This window comes from Pholcus phalangioides, unplaced genomic scaffold (assembly GCF_987345545.1).
Source record: "Pholcus phalangioides strain wild (caught in Gottingen) unplaced genomic scaffold, Ppha-v1.0 ptg000009l_1, whole genome shotgun sequence".
Lineage (NCBI taxonomy): Eukaryota > Metazoa > Arthropoda > Arachnida > Araneae > Pholcidae > Pholcus > Pholcus phalangioides.
This window is the reverse complement of record NW_028301602.1, coordinates 23,685,282-23,703,921: the sequence shown is the minus strand read 5'-3', so window position 1 is coordinate 23,703,921 and position 18,640 is coordinate 23,685,282. Positions and strand designations below refer to the sequence as shown.

The window sequence follows — 18,640 nt, the reverse complement described above, 5'->3', positions numbered from 1 at the left end:
TTCTACATTTAGAGCTGTTTAGCAAAATTAGATTATCTCAGTGAATATTGCACGTAGAAACATATTTTTTTTTTTGGCATCAAGACTTATTTGGGCAACAACTTTCTAATTGGATTTGGAGCGCACGAGATCTGTATGAAAAGTAGATTTTTTTTTATTTTAATAACTATAAAACTCCTTGCAACATGAATGGCATATCTACGTATGTAGTACACGTTGTTTAAAAACTTTTTCTAATTGGAAGTATAGCTCTAGGATCAACGGTTCGCCATTAAAATGTCATACTCCTCTTCTTGTACTATGCATCCTGTTTATTCAAGTCATCATTTTCTACACAGTGCACCTGATTAGCAGCCTATTTAAATTCATTATTTCTAGTAACGGTAGTAATTAGCCATGTACTCTTCACACTGCCTTTTCGTACACACGCATTGCTCTTAAAGCTTGTTGTGCGAACATTTTTACCCCATTTCCTTCCGCCACGCGGAAAGGAATTTTCCGTATATTTTTATATACAGGGTGGGCAAAAAGTCCGTAGAAACATAAAAACTTCATAAAACCGGAAAAATAACCGAAATAAAAGAAACGGTTTGTAGGGTTAGTATCGTTAGGTCACGGGAATTTTTTTGACAGGAAAAAAATAACTCAAGAAATAGCCGATAGATGGTGTTGACGTATAAAAGTCAAAGAAAAGATAAGGAAGCAATGAACAGAACGCCTCAAAATCGTTGATCACAGCGGGATGTGTTCCACATGACCACAACCAGGGGATTACACATTGCAGGTGAGTCACAAATCCAGTAATGACAGAGTGCAGTATCTCCACATACACGGTTTAAAACGATGAACTAGTTGTAGATTTGGAAAACAAGTTCTTAACACCGTCTCATTTGCATATTTCCACCGAAGTCACTCGTACAAGCGCCACCTATCAGCTGTTTCTGGAGTTATTTTTTTTCCTCTCAAAAAAATTCCCCGTGGCCTAGCGATGCTAACCCTGCAAACCGTTTTTTATGTCGGCTTTTTTCCGGTCGGGTTTATTCATTTTTAAAGTTTCTACGGACTATTTGCCCACCCTGTATATTCACATCATTAATATGAAGGTCATAAATTGATGTTATTCTTATGTTTTTATATGACGTAAATATAGCGCAAGTTCGAATAACCCGTCTCATTTGAATATTTCTACCGAAGTCGCTCGTACCAGGGACACCTATCGACTGTTATTGAATTTTATTTTATTTTTCCTGTCTCAACCTCCTGTGACATACCGATACTCTCCCTGCAAACCGTTTTTTATTTCGGTAATTTTTCCGGTTTTTATTCATTTTTAAAGTTTTTAGGGATTTTTGCCCACCTTGTATATAATACTCTTTCATATATTTTTTTGTAGAAACAGAGAAGCACTCATCGCTATCATAGCAGGTTGGTCAACAGGTAGTCCGCCTGGTCCATCCGAAGCTAGTCTGTTTTACTTTAACACCATCACGGGTTTATCCGTGATAGCCAATACTATCCACATGGATGGCTTTTGGCGCGCTTTCCCTCCCAGTAATAAAACTCCTCTCGAAATCTCTACTGGTACCTTGAACGTCTTGATTGAATCCGTGTTGCCAAATTAGGAGAAAGGGACAAAAATAATTGCAAGAAAATGTCGAAAAAATGTTTTCCCGGTAAAATTCGACCTATGGACGCAATCAGGTGTGATAATTTGCAAAAGAAATAGTAGTTTTTGATCCATTGCATCTGCCAGCTGGGCACCACATAAACAATGGATATGTATCAGTTTATGAAGAAGTGAAACCCAGGGTAAAATTTCAATGACTAAATTGCTCGTTTCTCACCGATATTACTAATGGCGGACACAAATCTGCGAGTTTCCTGTGTCATTATACTAGTGGGCTTATACGCCAGAATGTTGTCCCTGGTGCGGCCCGCGACGCTGTTGCTGATATAATGTAATATGAAATAATTGCAATGGAAATGCCGTCAGGATAGAAAATGATGATAGAATTGATAATGGCTAATAATGATAGTATTTCATGCACCTATGCGCCGAATCCCCCCTTTAGGGGTCATTCAAGTATAACGTCAGCATCGATGCGGTGAGGGGTTTCCGATTTGCTGACTTTTGATACTAAGGGGGAGGGGGTTTGGATAATGCTTACGACATCAATCACACTTTATGAAATATTCTTAATGGCATCTTATTCGGTGTGCCAAAACCGGAAAAAAAATCTTTCGATATTTATTGGGCACCTGAACTAACATTCTACCTATTGATAAGCCCCCTACAGAGACACTTTAATGATCTCTAAATGTTTCACGGATCCTTCGAATGCTCTGGAAATGTTTCACGGATCCTTCGAATGCTCTGGAAATGTTTCTGGGCCACTTAAATGCTCTGGAATTGTGCCACGGGTCATTTAAGGGATTTGTAAATGTGCCGCTTAGATCATTTTTACAAAATTAGGTTTGGGGGGGGGGGGCCCAAACCACATCAGATAACCTCCAGGGCCACATTTGGTCTGCGGGTCAAGGGTTTACCATATATGGCTTGAAGGGTAGAACGCAATGAATTTTGTAAAGAGAAATTTTGAGTTATTACCCTTCAAACAGCATTGAAATTAACGGAAATCGATTATATTACCATATAAAGATATTTTCTTTCGAAATTTTAATTTTTTTAAAAATACTTTTTGCATTCAAATGTTTTTTTTTTCGTCTGGGGGGGGGGGAGGCGCCCGTACGCCCCCCCCCCCTCTCGCGTAAGTTTCTGATCCCACCAATTTTGCGTTAGGAGGTAGGGGACAGTGATGACGAAATTTTGCTGACAATGGGGGAGGGGGTTAGAGTTTTGCTGACTTTTGTTGACGGGGGGGGGGCTAAAAATTTGGTTACGTAATACTTGAACGACCCCTTATCAAGGGTCAAGGTCAAACATAATTTTAGCGGACGGAAACACAGGGATTATGTTCATTTCTTTACAGAAAAGAGGCGTGACCGAGCTGAGTTCTTGTATCGGATTGAATAGTCCTAATCGGTAACTATATTGGATCAAAAATAATTTGAGATGAATAGGAAGAAAATAAGGACCTTTCGCTGTATCTGTCGTTGTAATGGAAAGGTCGCAATGAAGCATGGTCGTTAAAGCAAGAACGTTGAATCTACAATATTTGTTATTAAGGAAAATACACGTCGATTTTTGACTTTATTTCATCTTCAAGAAACAGGCACATATTACCATTACTGATTATATCGATCCTTCACCATTAATGATTATGCAGATACTCCTATGTATGTTATGCCCTATACATGCATCATCAGTTATATCCTATTATGACCAATGCTGCCAGCAAATGGAGGGTACAATACGGGTCATTTATATTCCTCCCATTTATACACTGCGCATAACTTCACTGAATTGTGCACACATATCCTATTTCACATTTACTCCAGTTGTTTCCGTTTATCGTATTTCATGTATATCATTAGTATTATGAGGAATTAAATTAGGAACTTGATAGAATGTGTGCAGAAATATATTGTCATATTGTATAATATGAGGAATCTCCAATACTATAAGGATATTTATGGGGAAAGTACATTCCCCGTGTTATGTTTCTAACCGATGCTTTTTGGTGTTCTCGAAACAGGTATTTCGAGATACGTACGTTTCATGTTATTTAAGTAGAAAATATAATGGAAGTCGATTTCTACCTCCGAAATGGGAATTTCACTTATCGAAAAGCGATTTTTGTGATAAGAGTGAATGTGCATGTTATTCCGAGTAGAATGTATTTTTAATATATATCCATGCATCGGTTTCCTAGTGTTTCATCCGGCACTTTAAATGGTTTATTTAGCGATATCAAAAGGTTGGTTGATTTTTCGAATGGGACATGCTGACCGGAGACTATGGATGGTGGGGAGGGATACTGCCCACAACGTCACAAAACGAGTGTGGACAAAAGCGAAAAACCATCAGCTCAGTTGTGTGTAACGTAAAAATAAATAAATAAAGGGCAAACTTTTTGCTCGAAATGCGAATCATCTTTAGTTAACCTAGTCAAAATTTCAAAATTTCTGCTCGTTAAGCGAATTGCTCGTTAATCGAAGTTCCACTTGTATAGTGAATATATTAAATTTACACAAACGATAGTGTTTTGCTGAAACGAAAGTTCCCAGTGCAAGTAAAGTCGAACCATTCTTTTGGGGGGCGGCAGCGGGACAAATAATTCTTTCATAAAAGAGGGGCTAACGGGGTTCGCATTGAAGAGTTCAAAATTCCAAGTAATAATTATTTAGCTGTAAAGAGAGGTGACAGCATCTGCGAGATGGCCGTCAACAAAGGCTTTACCGCATTCAACAGACAATTATCAACAAGTGCAAGAAATGTGTCAATTTTTAACAATTTTGGCATCTTCTTGTCACACAGCTGTATATTGGATGTTCCAGAGCCCTACCCGAAGAATAGAGAAGTAACAAAAATTGTGTGCAAAGGAACCCCGGGTTGCAACCCACTTATTCGGAAAATATGAGCAATACTTCCCTCAGAAATCACCAAATATGGCAACGTTGCTGACATCATGACGAGTGATGAAAATTTCTTTTTTTCAGTCCCTAATTAGGAGAGAAAAAAAGTCGACCCTTCTTTGTCTATAACGGTATTATGCTGTGTAGGAGAAACGTATTTTCCCCTCTCATTCCCAGGGTTATTTTAGGGCCATTCTCGGTACCATTGGCTTAAATTCCATGTCAACATGAAAATTATCATGCAACTTTTGGTTCAATCGCAAAAATTGTTTCTCCTTACCCGCGTTGTCCTTCTTTTGACTGTAGAGTTCTAGGTCATTCTACATAATAAACTCCAATTGTAGAGGTCTTGAGACAAATATTTGCTGCGACATGTATTTATTTATTTTACACAAAAATTGCCACGTTTTTAAGACAAATAAATCACACTGGTCGAATGGTCGACGCGTTTCGGCTCTTCAATGGAGAGCCGTCATCAGGACCTCGTGGTCAGAACTCACACGAATGAAGAGTGATGTTTACGTCTGGTCGTCCGAAGAGTTCGCCTTTGTATTTGCTGCGTCCGAGTGGTCTTTGGATGCGAATTGGGGAGCCATCTGTTGTAAAGTGTTGAAAGTTTTTTCACGACTGAGGTTAATAAAGCCTGTCCAAGCTGACGAAATAGGTGGTGTGTTTCTTCCATCATTAACGAGGAAATTCTGGCATGTTCTGATGAAATATCCCTCGAGAAAATTCAATTCCGAATTGTGTGTTGCTTTTTTAAAAACAAATGCTTTGTCAAAATCAAAATGATGTGAATGTTGCCAGCAGTGTTGGGCAATAGCCGAATTATCCGTCCGTCCCTTCTCAACATGCCTTCGGTGTTCGAGAACTCGAATATTTAGATTTCTTCTAGTTTGGCCAATATATCCATTTTCACAATTCTTGCATGGGATGAAGTGATATTGATGTCAATGTCACTGAGTTATTCAATTTTATGAATTCTATTGACCCACATATTGAATTCACCTATGAAATGGAAAAAAATAATATACTGCCTTTTCTCGACGTGCTCATTAAAAAGACAGACACTGAATTTCATACATCTGTGTACCGTAAGCCATTCGCTATCTCCATGCCACCTCATGCAAAATCCTTTCATCCTCCCAATCAGAAACTTTCGGCATTTTCTTCTTTTGTTCATCGAGCAAAAAAACTTTGCAGTGATTCAGCCTCCCTCCAGAATGAACTCAATATCCTTCGTGACATCGCTTCTAATCGGGGTTTTTCACCTTTTATCATCGACAAGGTCCTCAGAAAAATGACCCAGACATGCACCACGAACCTGCTCCCAGCTGACTCAAAACAGTTTTCTAATACCGTTGTTCTTCCATTCGTTTCTTCAAGTTTCATGATCTCTTCTATCTTCAAGAAATTTGACTTCCATACAATATTCCAGCCAACAAATATACTCACCTTTTATCATCTGAAAGATCCTATCTCACCCTCCAAAGAATCTGGTATCTACTTCATCCCATGCAAGAATTGTGAAAATGGATATATTGGCCAAACTAGAAGAAATCTAAATATTCGAGTTCTCGAACACCGAAGGCATGTTGAGAAGGGACGGACGGATAATTCGGCTATTGCCCAACACTGCTGGCAACATTCACATCATTTTGATTTTGACAAAGCATTTGTTTTTAAAAAAGCAACACACAATTCGGAATTGAATTTTCTCGAGGGATATTTCATCAGAACATGCCAGAATTTCCTCGTTAATGATGGAAGAAACACACCACCTATTTCGTCAGCTTGGACAGGCTTTATTAACCTCAGTCGTGAAAAAACTTTCAACACTTTACAACAGATGGCTCCCCAATTCGCATCCAAAGACCACTCGGACGCAGCAAATACAAAGGCGAACTCTTCGGACGACCAGACGTAAACTTCACTCTTCATTCGTGTGAGTTCTGACCACGAGGTCCTGATGACGGCTCTCCATTGAAGAGCCGAAACGCGTCGACCATTCGACCAGTGTGATTTATTTGTCTTAAAAACGTGGCAATTTTTGTGTAAATTAAAACCAGGCAAAGTTACTCATTTTTTTTTTTTTTTGTGATAATTTATTTATTTGTAATCATTTAAAATCATCGTTAAATTGCATCAAATGTTTGTGTGGCGGACTTGGTACAGTGGCTCTCACACATACAACTGGGGTTTATATCACCTCCTTGCGGTCCTGAGATATTCTAAGGAAGCCACGGTATACATAGGTGGAACATGGTAAGATCTGGAACCATGAGTTTCGAATTCAAGTATGTAAGCTGTTGCTTCCAGCTAAGTATGTGAGCCGGGAATATCGCTTTTGTCCGAGGACTCATGATGCTGAGACGGCCATGTATAAAACGCTGACAAGAAGGAAGCTCCCCAAACTCTACCCCAGGGTAGGCGCGGGCCCAAAGGTTTATATGTCGGGAGGGTCTATTGTAGATTCGATGTATCGTTCAGAATTTTACGCAGACCCACCCATTTTACCATTTTCCCCATATTATTCGGCTCTCAAAAGGGATAAATGGCAAACTGCCTGGATCCGTGCATGGCCCAGGGCTCCAAAGATCAATCTTATTTACGAAATTTTTGTTCATTATAAATTTGGTTTTGCTTAAATTCAATTCGATAAGTAGAAAGGCTCTTGACCTAGGATTAAGGTGGGGGGGGGGGGGTTGTTGGATAAGGCAGGGGAGGACCCCGAGAAGAAAATAATGTTAACCGAATGGGGCCATGGGCTGAAAAACATTGAGAATCACTAACTTTAGTAGATGGAAGCTGTGTGTGTGAGAATTACTTCAGCATCGGAAGGTAAGGGAACTCACTTGTGCACTAGGCTTGTTATTGTAGGTAATTTTTATGTCAGATTGAATATAATGATGATTCACCATCGTGATTAACACGTTGAAGGTTGGTGACGATTGCGTCATGTCCAAAAAGTTTTTTATCTTTAATAAAAGCAATGTGTTTAAAATTATTAAAACATAGTGAGAATACTACTTGGGATAAAAAACACATAATCTAATTACAGTATGAGGACACTGCTCTAAAAATTTCGAAAAACTTCAACAATGTGAATTAGAAATTTCTTTCCTTTGATGCCTCTTATTTAGTTATATATATATATACATAAATAATTTTTTTCCCAAACACTCTCGCAATTATATTAAGTTCAACTTTAGTTTTAGCTCCCTCTACCCTTCATAACCAATTTTGTCTTCACTCTTATTGAATAACACTAATGAGATCCATCTACTAATGAATACTAACAACACATCAGCCAACAAACACGAAACTCATCTACGCATTTCAATTAAGATGAATCGAGGCTTCTTGAACATTTCTCTGCGAGTCTCTGGGATGCGTTTTTGCGATTTAAAAATATTAATAATTTAACGTACATAACAGCAATTATTCATTGCGTGAGACGTTCGTTGTCGAACTTTTATCGCAACTTTCGGGACGGCGTTAATTATATCAATTAGGTCGTAACATAAAGATTCATAGCAATGAGAGTTTTCAGGATTATTTAATATTATCCAAGCAGAATGTTGTAGCAGATATTGACATATTTTTTCTATCATACAGTATTTTTGCCATTGGAACGGAACGGAAATTTCCAATGTCCGCGTATTTCGATATACCCGTGACGCATTTGCATGATTCTACATCAATACCTAGCTACCATAGACGTATATGTTTTTATTACAGAAGGTCCAAATACGGGCTAAATGTTTAATTTTAAAATCAGACCAGTTATATGTACCACCTTTTAAAAATTTCGATACGTTACTATAATTTAAATGATGATAATAGGACAAACACGCTTGGAACGTTCAGTGTATTTTACGGAAAAAAAAAATTATTACAAAAGTTGTGAAAAATCGTAGTCGTTCGGTGATTTAAATACGGCCAACGTCGGGGGGGGGGGGTAAGTAAGATCCGGTTGTAACGAGTGTGGCTTAAAACGAGAATCCTGCTATAACGTCAACAATCATTTGTAAGTGATTGTCGAATAGCTAATGTTAAAGATACAAAAAAAAAAAAAAAAAATCGGTTATCGCGAGTTGAAAATTAGGAAGCATTAGATATAACATAAAAAAATTCTCCAAAAAAAAAGATAGTCTTTCCTTTTCTATCTGCAAAAACTGAACATAGTGATTTGCTATGCATATGCTCCTCGTAAAAATGATTCTTATGTACTTCGAACAAAGAATGTGCACTGGAAAGTCAATGTGCTTTAACCCCTTCTTTTTCCACTATACACATGGGATATATGATGATATATCAGTACTCGTTTTTGTCACTCACAGTGAGTAAGAGACTACGAGATCAGAACTTAAGTCCGAACGACTAAGGAATCGTAGTGAAAAACAGGATAAATGCGGGTAAAATGCGATTTACCCTATCTGTATCCTTTTTTTTCCCAACTTTCCTCTGTTTATTTAATTCAAATACCTCAGCAAATATTGCATTTAGGAATAACAACTGGGTTTTTGAGAACAGGGTGTCCATAAAAAAATTTATATATTTTTTATTTTAAAAACAATACTATACATTCCTTATCAATGTGAATGATATATCTGAGTATTACACGTGATTTGGATGTTTTTTTCTAATTGGAATTATGCAACTAGGATCGGCAGTTCAACAGCGATTAGCGGTTCATGCCGTTAGCTATACGACCCCTGTATATAGGTTTTCATACTTTAATAAGTAATTTCTCTTTTCCTGTTGAACTCAAGATCTTCTATATTTTTTATTACTTCATTAATAATCATGCAAGATGTGGAAACATTGGCGTTCGCAAAGGGAGAAGGGGGTTGGTTTGGGTTCTAACCTCCCTGAGCCAAGATTATAGTGCTAATTTGCAGGAAAAAAAAGTAAAACTTCCCCTCAGAAGGAAAAAGAATCTGAACCCCCCCCCCCTCTCGTGAAAATTCTGCGTACGCCTATGCATGGAAATAAATTTTTTTGGAAAAAAAAAAGCTTCATATTAGTATTATCTCGCGATTATTAGTTTTCCTTTAAAAAAAATCTATTCAATATCTCTGATAAAATCCGTGCACAAGTCGAATGAAGAAAAAAATAAAATAGTATAATAGCTTGTAAGGTTTTTCTTTAAAATCCGAAATCACGGAATACACGCATTTCAATAGCCCCATTCCTGACGAAACAAACGTTTGTTCCGTAAAAGAAAATTCCGAATGTTGAAAATTCAGGCAGCCATATATTTAACAGAATGTGAGTGAAAAAAAGAAATACTCCAAACACTTTTCACACATCTCCACGCAATACTCCTTTCATTCGTGAACTAAGAAACTTGTAAGAAATAAAGAGGTAAATAGCACACTGAATAAAGCAGCAACGCGAGATTAAAACAAAGAAAAGGAGAAATAGTTTTTTTCTACTTTATTTCTGAATGGTCTCCTGAGAAATGTATCTTCATAATAATCATAGACGTCTAAAAAAAAAAGTTAACAAAAAAAAGAATAATCCGACAATCTTTTTCCTTGTAGTTCTACGGATTCTTTTAAGCCTACGTTTGGAAATTAAAAGCAAGTAGAAAGTATTTCATTCCTTTATTTTTCCCCGTAATTATTTCTCTTCCTTTGAAACTTAATTATATATCGCAGACTATAAAAAAAAAGTAAAAATGTTGTGTCTGTTATGTTGATGTTTATTTTAGTCATTTTAATTCCCGACGCCCCGCTTGTCTGATGGAATTTATTTGAGTTTTCAATCTTCTCTAATTATTGAAATCATTCGATTCATAAGAATATTAAAAAGAAACATTTTATTTCGAAACACTTCATAGATAAGAACTCACCATTTTGAAGGGAATAAACTGTATAAAAATTATGGAGGAAGCTTCATTAGTGTTCTTTCACGATTATTTTTCTCAAAAAAAAAAATGTCTTCAACATCTTGTGATAAAATTCGTGAATACGAGATGTAGATTCTAATGGGATGGATAGGATGAACCATGAATTATCAATACGCCGTCAATCGACTGCTTTGAAAGGGAACACCAGTATCGATTGATAAGGAAGTTTCTAGGGTCCAGTGTTGCAGGGCATTTTTCTCTAATAGGGTTGTTAATAAATTGAATAGCTTACCCCCGAGGGTAGTAAATTCTAACACAATTGGCATGTTTAAAAAGAAATACGAAAAACATATTGGGGTAAATCGAGAAGCTATCCATACTTAGAATAAGACAACAATAAATAATTTTTTATAGACATTGCATGATATTTTATCATGTGTATATAGTTTCTAGTTTTTATGATTGCATTTTTAATTGGGTTGCTGTATTTCAGAAATATATGACATCCATATTTGTTATGGGGATCTTTTTTCTCAGCCACCTCGTTGGGCATTTTCCCTGTTGTGGTCTTGTAGGTATAGTATTTGTAAAAAAATCATCCACTGAAGCTTTTTTATTTAGAGGTCTAAAGTAAAAAAAGAATAGTTGGGAAGTATTCCAGCCAAATCAGGAAATACATGCATTTCAACAGTCCCAAATCCCTGACGAAACAGACATTTCCTTTCTTAGTAAATTCCAGTGTAGAAAATGTCGGTAGGCGTATATTTAACGGAAAAGGTTCGTGTACAGTAAGTGGAAAAAGAAAGGAAAAACACGAAACACTTAAACACTTTTCACACTTCAATTCCACGCAATGTTCTTTTTGTGCGAGAACAAAGAAGCTTGTAAGAAATAAAGAGGTAAATGGCACACTGAATAAAGCAGCAACGAGAGATTAAAACAAAAAAAGGAGAAATAGCTTTTTCTACTCAACTTTTGAATGGTCCCCCAGAGAAATATATCTTCATAATAATCATCAACGTCTAAAATAAAAACGAAATTAACAGAAAAAGGATAGTCTTGTGATAATTTCACATGTAGTTTTACAGATTCTTTTAAAACCCTACCTTCTGAAATTAACCGACTGACGGTCCTGCACGTATATGTACGTGTGAAGTTGATGCCTTCCAAACGGTCTAGGCCGTATTTTCACGTGTGTACTTTTCGACTTCCAAATGGTCCTGGCCGTAAATATACTGCCTTGCTTTCCCCCCATAAAGAATCACTAAGCTGGCTTAGCATACGCCCCTCTCCTTTCTCCACAAAATGACCATTGTACTCGCAACAGCGCTGGGCGTTGAAAACGACAAAATGGCTTCTGCCTCTTCGGCGGGAGGGGACAGTTTTCAATTAACTTAGCAGATACAGAGGTTTGACAAGCCTCTTTTGAATGGTCGGTTCAAAGAAGCCTTAATCCTTTTGTAAACGAAGAGGAATTTTCAGAAAGTATAAAAAAGGCTGCTCTTCAGCAAGAAATGCCCCACCTAAAAGGCACGTCTTTATCTTATTATAGAAATTCTTATCGCTTGATTGTAGGACATGTACTGGCATTCACTTTTATTTTGGCATGAAAATTACATTGTATTAAAACTCATTGACTGCGAAACACTGAATGCAAGATAGAGATAAACAGGATTCCCCCCCCCCGAATTGTGACATCCTGGCTTTCCAGTGATTTTAATTTTTTACAGTATAGGCGAAATTTTTTAATTTTATTTTTCATTTGTTTGTCTTTACCTCTTTATCACTACTCAAGTACGATACGGCTGAACCTCAATTACCCGATGTGATTGGAAAGCCCTATATCAGAAAACCAAAAAAATACATTATCATGTTTATTTACGCAGAGCATAATTGATACCAGTGTTTCTCAACTCCTTTACCCTACCCCCTGTAACCCTCTTTGGACCATGTTTTCTTCTCACTTCTTGCTTTCTTGGCCCCCGCCTTTGCCTGGGCCCCTAACCTCACCCAGCAGACTAAACCATTTCTAAGTATACAAACTATTTTCTTTTTGAAAAATTATATAGTGAAAGCGAAAATTTTATAAACAAAGACTGTCATAGTCATGCCCCCCCCCAAGGGGTGGGCTGACAAGGCTCCAGCCCTGGGGCCCGGTGTGATTTTAATCTTTTTTTTTGTTTTTTCACACTATAAATTCATCATAAAGGGACCCCGTGAAAGTCTGGTCGGGGGGCCCGTAAAAGATCCCAGCCTAGGGGCCCTGCTTCAGGATGTGGGGGCCATGGTCATAGTGTCTGTCAAGACTGTCCTGTCTCTTGAACTACAGGGTGGTCACAAAATAATTTTGCAGAGTCCAGCGAGCTTCCCACTTGGGAAGGTTATACGCTGGGCAGTGATGCAAAGATCGCGCCAACCCACCCCCCTCCCGCGTGCAAAGTGATATTCGGGAAGGGGGGTTCAGTATTTCGATGGAAGTAACAGCTTACATATTTACATACTTTCGAAAATTATTGTGTGCCAGAATTTTATCATGTAGGCCCCCATGAAGACATTATACCCCCCGGACTATGCCTGGATCATCCCATACTTGTGAACCAGAGTTGGGCGAACGTACACAGAGAAAGCATATGGGAACGTATGTGCATCACATTTGTGGTAAGGCGTACATAACATGTATGAAATTCTATTAGCTTTGCAAACTATGCCGTGCTAATGTTCAGTGAAATCGAGAATGCGGCTCATTTTCAATACCTAAATCCACGCATGTATTCAATCTCTGCAACATTTTATTGCTTAGTTGATCATTTTCAGCTAGTACAGGTACTTATACAAATATATACATTTTTATATCATTGTTCATCGCTTCGTTGAGCAATGCTCTAAAAAATAAATAAGGCAAGGGCACCATGTGGCTTTTTTTTTTTAAACTTTATCGGTTATAGTAAGAATTTAAAAAAAAAAACAGTTGGAAGTGGAAATAAATATAAGCATGTTATCACATTGTTGACCGGTCGTGAGTAAATTCGAACTTTCAAGCAGGATAAACCTGTAACCCAGCGATTCTCAACCGGTGCTCCGTGTACACTTCCCAGGGGCCTCCGCGGTGACTCGAGGAAAATAAAACAAATCAGTAACTTTGATAGATAAATAAAAAATAAGAGGCCTACAAGATTCTACCATAAAAATTAGATGCAAAAAGTGCTCCTCGAGTGAAACAGGGCTCCGCCAAAGAAATTATATACTGAAAAGGGCTCCACGAGTCCAAAAAGGATGAGAACCGCTGCTGTAGCCATTCATTAAGTTGAAAAACCACAGAAAACGAACTTCGGTAGCCCAGCACTCTGCCGCCAGTGAGGTACAAACCTGGATGCTCGTGATGAGATCCCAGAGTGATGTCCACGCGACGACACAGTAGCTCTAGAATATACACGGCCACGGGTGAAAATCCAGTAAAAAAGTATTGTGCTGTAAAAGCTGAGCCACGGCTTATGATTAAGCATTCCATACAAAAAAAAAATGTTCAGCTCATCTATAAATTCCTCACACTTATGTGACAGGACATGAATAAGCTTGTACGTGCTCATCAAGCACAATGCCTCAACATTGAACGAAAAAAAAAGTACATTTAAATTTAAAAATAAAATAAAATTTTTTTATTGTATCTTTTGGTCATTTATCACACTTATAAAAGGTGTGCTCATTGTACAAACGAAACATCCAAATGGTTGACTGACCTTTTTTTTCCATCTAAGATAGTGATCTGGTGGCCCAGCCATTAGATACGTCGGAAGAGTTACTAAACCGTGGGTGTTTGACTTGAGCTTTACATGGAAACTATTGATCCCTGAATGAATTTTGGGGGTGCTCAGATCAGTGGTACAGAATACTGTAGGTACTCGAGCACTCACTGCACCCTCTGGCTTCACCCCCACTGCCAGTCATCCCCCTAAATGCCAGAATTTTATTTATATATTGTGAAATCTTGACTAAGTACTGCACTGTCAGTTCCCTTCCCCCGACCCACAAGAAATTTCTGGCTACGGCTCTTCCAATAGCACCATTGTCCACATAATAGAAAGGTCTGACAGGTCTTGAGGTCAAACAACCTAACATAACATTTATTTGCGCAATAATGTTTTTAGGAAGAAATTTAACGATCAAAAACAGTTCATCTCCTGGAATATCAGAAATATTGTTCAATGTCGGTACTGGAATTGAAGAAAGGTAAAATTTGATTAGTCTTCTATACATGTGTATGAACAGGGCCGCAACTAGATGCTTGGTCACCCGGGGGAAGCGCGCATTTTTACGCCCCCTTGTAATGGTAAAGGAGAGGTTTCAGAATGAAATTTGCACCCCCTCGGGTTCAGCGCCCGGGGTACGAGACCCATCTGCTCTCCCAGTTGTGGCCCTGTGTATGAATGAAGGCTGACAGTTGAATTCATATCAGATGGCATAGAGTTATAAAATTCAGGAACTATGTAAGTAAAATACTTTATTTTCAAAGTTTTATGAACACAAGATAATGCATAGATTCAATTTATTCCTGAGGAAGAACGAGACAAATTAATATCTAAAGAAAACTGATTTTTTTGAAAATGAGGAAGTGTGATTTAGAAAAATATATACATATATATAAACTTTATTCGGAAAATCCACTGATTCAGCTGAATGCATGCTGTGATCCTATTATAACCTCACTTTTTCCGGCATGCCGAAAGCGGCCAAGACCGCAACATACAAAAAGCTGGTGCCCCTCGTGTTTTGCGGCATGCCGGCCAATGCGTGGGAATACGGTGAATTTATTGAAATTTTTGAGTAAAATAATTTGGTAACAGATCTTTACTTGAAAAGTAAAAAATACTTTGGCAGAGGAATGGGAAAAAAGACGAGCCCACAAAAAGCCAAGTATTGTACTTAGTTTGAACCCTTTTACGAGAGAACACACCTTTTCTTTTCCTCTCCTACAAAGAAGCATTCAACAGTGGGCGGAACAAAAATTTTAAACCATACAACACTAAATCCGATATCCCGCTGTTTGTACGGGGGGAAGAAAAAATTGTTGGATTTTTTTCGAAGAGGTTTTGTGACAATTACCTGAACCTTTTTCAAGTCGATTTTCTCAACACCCTCAAACCGTCAGTCGGTTAAAGTCGGGATAAAAGTGATTCATTCCTTCACTTTTCCCCGTAATCATTATTTTTGTTCTTTTCACCTTAATTACGCCTGGCAGACTCTTCAGAAGAAAAAAAATGATGTTTGTCGATTATTTTGGTGTTTATTTAAATCATTTTAATTCACGCCGTCCCTCTTTTCTGATGGAATTCATTTGAGTTCTCAATCTTTCTCCAATTATTTATTTCATAAGAGTGTTAAAGAAACATTTTATTTTGAGACACTTCATAGATGACAACTCTTTTGAAAGGAAATAAAGTATATAATAATTATGGATGAAACTTTACTAGTATTCTGCCGCGCGATTATTATTTTTCTCTAGAAAGAATTCTTCAACATCTCTATGATATACTCTGTGCATAAAGATAATTTATTAATTTAACCTTTTTTATTTACAAGTCAAAAAGGAAAAAAAAAAGAGTATAATAGCTTGGAAATATTCTCTACGTGAAATCACGAAATACACGCATTTTAAGCTTCCCCAAATTCCTGTTGAAGAAAAATTCCGTTTCTTAAAAGAAAAGTTCGGGGTTGAAACTGTAGATAGCCATATATTTAACGGAATTAGTTCGTGTACAGAGTGACTAAAAAAAAAAAACACGAAATACTTTCCTCACTTCATCTTCACGCAATGGTCGTTTTATTTGTTAACTAAGAAACTCGTAGAAGAGAAATTAAAGTTTAAATAGTATACCCTGAATAAAACAGCAATGGGAGATTAAAATAAAAAAAAAGAGAGAGTTTCCCCATTTTTTTCCTCCACTGTAAAATGGTTCCCTTGAGGAATGTATCTTTATAATAATCATGGAGGACTAAAAACAAACTAAACAGAAAAAAAGAATCTGACCATCTTTCTCACGTAGTTTTTTGGTTTCTTTTTATAAGCCTACCTTCTGAGAAAATAATTCATTTCTCCAATTTTTTCCACGTCAATATTTCTTTTTTTCTTTTCAACATAATTATACCTCACAGACTCTTCAGAATAAAAACAATGTTCTGTGCATTATTTTGGTGTTTATTCAAATCATTTTAATTCCCGACGCCCCGCTTGTCTTATGGAATTTATTTGAGTTTTCAATCTTTCTCTAATTATTGGAATCATTTAGTTTACAAGAATGTTAAAGAAACATTTTGTTTTGAAAAACTTGACAGATGGGTGCTCGTGATTCCAAAGGAAATAAAGTGTATAAAAATTATGGGTGAAAATATGTTGGTTTCGTGCGATTATTATTTTTTTCTGCAAAAAAAGTTTCTCTATGATAAACTCCGTGCATAAAGATCATTCATTCACTGACGTTTTTTTTTTATTTAGAAGTCGAAAAGGAGATGGGGAGAGTATAATAGCTTGAAAGTTTTTCACGCCAAATCACGGGAAACACGCATTTCAAGAGTCTCAAGTCCCTGACGAAACAAACATTTCGTTTCTTCTCAGAAAAATTCCACGGTTAGAAATTTCGGTTGCCATATATTTAACGGAATAGGTTCGTGTACAGTGAGCGAGAAAGAAAGGAAAAACACGAAACAATTTTCACACTTCATCTCCACGCAATGGTCTGTTTATTCGTGAACTAAGAAACTTGCAAGATATAAAGAGATAAATAATACCCTGAATAAAGCAACAACGGGAGATTAAAACAAAAAAAAAGGAGAAATAGGTTTTCTACTTTACTTCTGAATGGTCCCCTTGAGAAATATATCTTCATAATAACCATGGAGTACAGAAAAAAAAAATTAACAGAAAAATAAATAATCTGACAATCTTTTCTATGTAGTTTTACGGATTCTTTTAGTCTTACCTTTGGAAATTAAAAGAAATCAGATAGAATGTATTTCATTCCTTTACTTTTCTTCGTAATTATTTCTGTTTCTTTTGAAACTTAATTATACATCACAGACTTCAGGAGAAGAAAAAATGTAGTGTCGATTATTTTGATGTTTATTTACATAATTTGGCGACGCCCTACTTCTATCTTTCAATCTTTCTCTAATTATCGAAACCCTTTTTATTTTTGGGCTGGTACAATTAAATGATTAATCGTGTCGGCTAATCGATCAATTTTGTGGTGTTGGGTCAGAACACGATAACTCCAAAATCACATTTTTGAGATATAAGCATTTTCATTGTCATTTAAAAATCAAAAATAAAGCATACACACAAATACAAATGAAAATATCATACATCAGCATGATGTATGCATTTGTGCATTTATTTCACATGCAACCAGCCTATAATTAGTAAGAACTTACGTTTAGATCAGAAAGCCATTTTTTTGAAGATATCATGTTCTGACCAAACACCACAGAATTGTCAATCACAGTTAAAAATTGAGTTAATCAACTCGACCTATCCGATCAAAATTCGACTAAAATTTCTATTAACAGTTTATAATTTTACTTGATTTATTTGACTAAAGCAATTGAATGTCTTGAATTATGTTCCTATACATAAGATTTCAGCTGAGTGACCATATTTAAAAATATTTGAATCAATATTTTGATCAAAATTATCGACATGAGTAAACATAAGTCGATTCAACGAAAACTAGCGATGATTTCTAAAATCACTGATTTAAGAACAAAAAGGACAAGATCCTAGTGAAGAAATTCCATGATATGACAAGCATGTTCAGCATATCGTCCCCTTTATCCCAGGACCATGAATATGCAAATTTTCAGTTTTGGGTTTATCTGGTTGGATAACTTATTTTTTTAAGTTTTGCCAGAAAAACCCGCGAATGTGTATCCCCTATTGAAACTCATTTACGAAACATTTTAAAATAAAAAATTCAAAAGTCGTTTTCCAAGTTCTAGAAATTTGCACATTCATGTTTCTGGTGTAAAGAGGGACAAAAGTGGGCATCTTTTATTTCTTGATCTATTTCTATGTTTACGGACATCGATTCAGTGAATAGATGCGTGAAATGAATAGAAAATATGTTTTTATACTATTAATTAATATTACATAGTTACAAACACTACTTTCGGTATGAATGAATAGCATTTGAAAATATTCGATTGAAATTCGATTAATCGATTAATTTTGTTTTTTGATTAACCAGTAAAAAATTT

General features: G+C 36.6%; 1 protein-coding gene across 1 annotated transcript in view; it reads left to right on the top strand.

Moving 5' to 3' along the window:
* LOC149082556 (glutamate receptor ionotropic, NMDA 2B-like) overlaps positions 1-18,640 on the top strand; it is a 226,025-nt gene that overhangs the window by 23,072 nt on the left and 184,313 nt on the right. The window lies entirely within an intron of this gene.